The sequence below is a fragment of the Xiphophorus maculatus genome, chromosome 3, assembly GCF_002775205.1.
Source record: "Xiphophorus maculatus strain JP 163 A chromosome 3, X_maculatus-5.0-male, whole genome shotgun sequence".
Classification (NCBI taxonomy): Eukaryota; Metazoa; Chordata; class Actinopteri; order Cyprinodontiformes; family Poeciliidae; genus Xiphophorus; species Xiphophorus maculatus.
Window position 1 is genome coordinate 19,462,189 of NC_036445.1, and position 5,898 is coordinate 19,468,086.

The following is a 5,898-nucleotide window of genomic DNA, read 5'->3' on the forward strand; positions in this document are numbered from 1 at the left end:
ACCCCCACAACTGTAGGAGATCTGAGAAAAATGCTGGGATTTCTCTCCTATTATCGAACATATATACCCAACTTCTCCAGAATAGCTAAGCCCCTCTACCAGCTTCTGGCTAGTCCACCGGAAAATCAACCTGAAAATCCACCATCAGGAAAGCAAAAAGACAGACGGAACATCAACACTGCAAGAAATAAAGGTAACCTCCCATCAAACACTCCCATTCACTGGACACAGAACCATCAAGAGACAATAAACACACTTATTGACAAACTCACTGAGCCTCCCATCCTTGGGTATCCAGATCTCACCCAACCATTTATTCTGCATGTTGATGCTTCCCAGGAAGGGTTGGGAGCAGTTCTGTATCAGAGACAGAATAACAAAATGGTTGTCATCGGGTATGGATCTAGAACACTGACCCCACCTGAGAAAAATTATCACATGCATTCAGGAAAATTGGAATTTCTAGCACTCAAGTGGGCAATATGTGAAAGGTTTAGAGATTATTTGTACCATGCACCTCATTTCACTGTATATACAGACAATAACCCCCTGACCTACATTCTCACCACAGCCAAGTTGAATGCCACAGGTCACAGGTGGGTTGCCCAACTTGCCGATTTCAATTTCACCATTAAATATCGACCAGGCAAACACAATACAGACGCAGATGGCCTCTCTCGCATGCCACTGGACATAAATGACTTATTGCAGCAATGTACAGAAGAAGTGACTCAGGATGTGATTAGTGCTTCAATTCAGGGAGTGACTGTGCTTCAAGATGCCCCATCTGTCTGGATAACCACAGCTCACATCAATACACTGGACTTAGTAAGGGATGCCTCTTCACCTTCATTGCCTGCCCCACTAACACCAGAACAGATCAGAGAAAGTCAAAAAAAAGACCCTCTCATCAAGCGAGTCATGCATTATAAAAGCCAAGATCAATTCCCCCCCAGAGGAGTGGTGAAAACCGAGACTGCAGATGTTAGAGTGCTCTTGAGGCAGTGGCGAAAACTATATATCAGCGATGATGGGATCTTATACAGAAAAGCAGGACATACGTCTCAGCTAGTGTTGCCAAAAGAACATCATCCGTTAGTGTTTCGAGAATTACACAAAGAGATGGGTCATCTGGGGGTCGAAAGGACTCTGAATCTGATCCGAGACAGGTTTTATTGGGTCAGAATGCAGCAGGACACAGAACATTTTGTGACCCAAGTGTGTGAGTGTCTAAAGTCAAAACGACCACAGAGAGCAGCCAGAGCACCACTGATGCCAATTGTGACAACACGTCCATTCGAACTGGTTTCAATTGATTTCCTGCATCTAGAGGCCTGTAAGCAAGGCTATGAGTATATTCTGGTTATAATGGATCACTACACTCGCTTTGCACAGGCCTACCCCACAAAAAACAAATCCGCAAAAACAGTTGTGGAAAAGCTATTTGATGACTTTGCCCTTCGCTTTGGCTTTCCGGAGAAAATCCACCACGACATGGGGAAGGAATTTGAAAACCAGTTGATGGCTCAACTGCAGAGGTGTTGTCACGTGCGAGGGTCCCACACTACCTGCTACCACCCACAGGGTAACGGACAAGTGGAGCGATTTAACAGAACCCTGCTGTCTATGCTCCGTACGCTCACAAGTGCGCAAAAGTCTGACTGGAAAAAGTCGTTATGTAAGATGGTGCACGCATATAACTGCACCCGCAGTGACACCACCGGCTTTGCTCCATATTATCTACTCTATGGGCGATCCCCACGTCTGCCGATAGATCTCCTGTTTAACATACAGCCAAATGAAACACAGCAAAGCTATGCTGAGTATGTCAAAGATTGGCAAAGCAGGATGCAGCAAGCCTACAAGATCGCAACCAAAACTGCCACCCGTGAATCGAACAGAGGAAAAAAAGGATATGACAAAAGAGTTTATGGAGCTGACCTGCAGCCTGGGGGGCGTGTGCTTGTACGCAACTTATCAGAGAGAGGAGGTCCTGGTAAGCTCAGATCCTTTTGGGAAGATAAAGTGCACATCATCACAAAGAGAAGAAGTGATATCAGCCCAGTATATGAAGTAGTACCAGAAGGAGGTGGCAAAAGACGTGTGCTGCATAGGAACCTCCTGCTCCCTTGTGACAGTCTGCCAATCGACAGCCCAGAAATAGACTCAAAAATGACAAAAAGGACTAAAAAGACTAAGTCGAATACATCTCCATGCCATCTTTGTCAACGAGAAGAATCTTCAGACAGTGAGATGGATGAGGAAATGGAGCTAGTGTGCCAGTTTCCTCCTGCTCAGCACAATGGTCACCGAGCTGTCAGCTTAAACCCAGATGCTGAACCATTTACACCAGACCAGCCTGACCAAGACAACGCATCGAAAGTGAATGAATCTCAGGCTAATTGGATGAACAACATACCAGAAGAAGAAGATGGAGGCCAAGACATGGAGCTACACCAGGATCGCCCTGAGCCATCTGCAGAAACAGCTACTGAGGAAGAAGAGGATGCAGCTGTTCCACCACCTGCATTCAGCTACCCAAAGAGAGAGCGTCGCCGTCCGAGGATGCTGACCTATTATGCTTTGGGGGAGCCAACCATGGTGGAATTAGGCATTAAAGAACTACCTGTGAGTATGATCCCAACCGGTAAAGAACTTTGGCGACCCTGGGTAGTTCCAGGTGTTAAAGTACAGAGTTAAAGACACACTGTATATAGGTTTAAGAACTACATTTAAAAGAAAAAGACTATACTTGAATTCTCAAAAGACAGTTTATTGACTGTGCTTTCAAGACAAAAGACTGGTATCAGAAAAAAACTGTGGCTGAAATTAAGGTTCTGTTACACTAGAGAGATGATCTGAACATATTTAGAAGTATTTGTAACTGGACATTTGTAATCTAAAGTGACAATATCCTCTGTTAGTGGTGGACACTATTACAATAATATGTAATATATGTATGTAATGAATGTCATGTTAAGTACCTTACTTATAACATCACTTCCAGTAAAAGGTCTTTAAAATGTCATAGGACATTTTTTTTTAATGAGGGGGAGAGTGTGGCATACAGGCCATTTTGATGGAATAGTCGAGGTAAATTAATACTGTTTTGTGTTTATTAATACTGTTTTGTGTTTCGTTGTGTGTTATTTACTAGTGGTGTCGCAGGTTGACGTGGTTGCGGAGGGGGTCAATATCACTCCGCCGTTGCTAGGTAACGACGGTTGTGGAACGTTGGCGAGTGTGCTTTTTTTTCTAACGGCTGTTAGGAACGAGACCGCTAACGGAGTTACTTTGTAACAATTATTAAATTAAAATGTTGCGGACTCAATCTCAATATCTCTTTTGATTGTTTGTCACCGTTACACATACAATAGAGTAGAAGCACAGCAAGCCTCTTACAGATTCGTAAAAAATCTCAAGGAGCAACACATCATGCTCTGACCTAAAGAAATTCAATAACAAATGAGACAAAAAGTCATTGAAATGTCATTTTGGAAAGTCTTACAAAGCCATTTCAAAGGGTTTGAGAATCAGATGTACATTTTTATTTCAAAACAGGTCTCTCTTTTAAATAAGCTCTTGTATCTCCATGGGAAAACCTGTTTAAATAAAAGTTAAATAAAACAATCAAATAAATAAAAAAAGACAGTATCTACAAATAGAGAAAATATGGAATAGAAACCCGGAAGTAGTTGGACTAACTAAATCACTCCAGGAGCAAACCAGCGACTCAACGTGGAGGTCACAAAAGTGCAAATACATCTAAAGCTCTGTAGGGCTAATTTGCCTCCGTTTTGATCAAAAAGCATTGTTCAACAACAAGAATGAGACTGAGCAAAACTGCCAAACAAGTGAAAGTTTCAGGGCCATAATCTCTGCTTTAAGGGCCTCAGAGACCCTTCATTATTACAGGTAATCCAAAAAGCGGCCCCTTAAGCATGCTATTCAGTCAGGGTGAATTTGATTAATAAGACGCTTTAAAAATACAACACAAAACCCTGGTAATTTCAGGTTTTATGAACCCTCACAATGCTTGAGGAGTTGGAGTATGTACACAGCTTCATTAACTCCTCATCAGAACCACAGGTGGATTACATCATGCAGCGCTGCACTGATGAACAAATTTGAGCAAATTACAGTTTCTCACAAATGTGAGAACACCCGTCACATTTTTGTAAATATTTCATTGTGGGTGCTGTGGTGGCACTTTGGTAAAACACAATCCATGTGTGGAGGCCTTAGTCCTCCACGCGGATGTCACAAGTTCGAGTCCTGATGACCTTTGCTGCATGTCTTCCTCCTATCTCATTACCCACTATCCTGTCTATCTACTCTCAAATAAAGGCTGCTTAAGCCAAAAAAACATCCTTTAAAATATATATACTGCTCAAAAAAATAAAGGGAACACTTTAAGTGTTAAACACCTGTTTAAGTGTTCCCTTTATTTTTTTGAGCAGTGTATATTTCACTATATCCTTTTATGGAACAACAGTGGAGATATAACACTTTGATACAATTTATCTGTGTAACAGTATAACTCTATTGTCCCCTCAAGATACCTCAACACAGTTATTAATGTCTTGACCGCTGGGAACAAAAATACATATACAGTACAGACCAAAAGTTTGGACACACCTTTTAATTCAATGAGTACTATTGACATTGTAGATTCACACTGAAGGCATCAAAACTATGAATAACACATGTGGAAATATGCACTAAACAAAAAAGTGTAAAACAACTGAAAATACCCCTTATATTCTAGTTTCTTCAAAGTAGCAACCTTTTGCTGTGATTACTGCTTTGCACACACTCTGCATTTTCTTGATGAGCTTCAAGAGGTCGTCACCTGAAATGGTTTTCCCTTCATAGGTGTTGCCCTGTCAGGTTAATAAGTGGGATTTCTTGCCTTATAAATAGTAATAAAAATAAAGAAAACCCATTGAATTAGAAAGGTGTGTCCAAACTTTTGGTCTTTACTGTACCTCAAAGTTGAGCCTAAAGTGTCAATATTTTGTGTGACAGTGGCCACCGTTATTTTTGTAGCACTGCCTTAACACTCTTGGCCTGGAGTTCAGCAGAGCCTCTCTGGTTGCCAGTGGAGCCCTCTGCTTCTCCTCCATGATGGCATCACAGGACTGGTGAATGTTCAAGACCTTGCTCTCCTCCACCTTCTATTTGAGGATGCACCAGAGATGCTCAGTAAGGTTTAGGTCTTTCTGGAAGTATCAAGCTACTTTATGCCCTAGAAGTAGGGAGTCCTCTGAAAGTTATTTTGAGAGGACTGCAGATTTATTCTGTCATACAAGCTTTACTTTATTCATTAAATATGTCTTCAGTGTTGTCCAAATAACAGATACAATAAATGTGAAGGGTGCACTTACTTTTAAGAGATACTGTACTCAAGCGTGCATGGACATATTTCATAGAAGGCCAAAATTTCTGTATTAAAAAACTATTTTGTTAGTCTTGTGTAATATTACAGGGAGAGAATTGTGGTTTTATTTATAATCAGTAAAATCAAAAAACACAATTTGTTAGTGTGACATCTTTATCTAATTTACAAAACTCTTAGAAAAGCAATTATGATATTGACAAGAGGGAAAAAAGTTTTTGTTTTTCCACAAAAATAAGATGTGTTTTATCAAATATGCAATGAATATTCGATAACCTCAGAGATTACACAATCAAATCGGTGGAGATTTGACCGCTAGGAATATTTTAGATTTCGTAACAAAGTGGATAAAATGATTAAAAAGTCCAAAGTAGTTCAAATGCAGCAGAACGACACTAGTCAAGTTTCAAGTCGGAAGCTAACTTCATGGCGGTCAGGGAGGCAAGCGAGCGCTCATCCAACCAACCCAAGGGGCGGGGGAGACGCATTCTCTCCGAGTA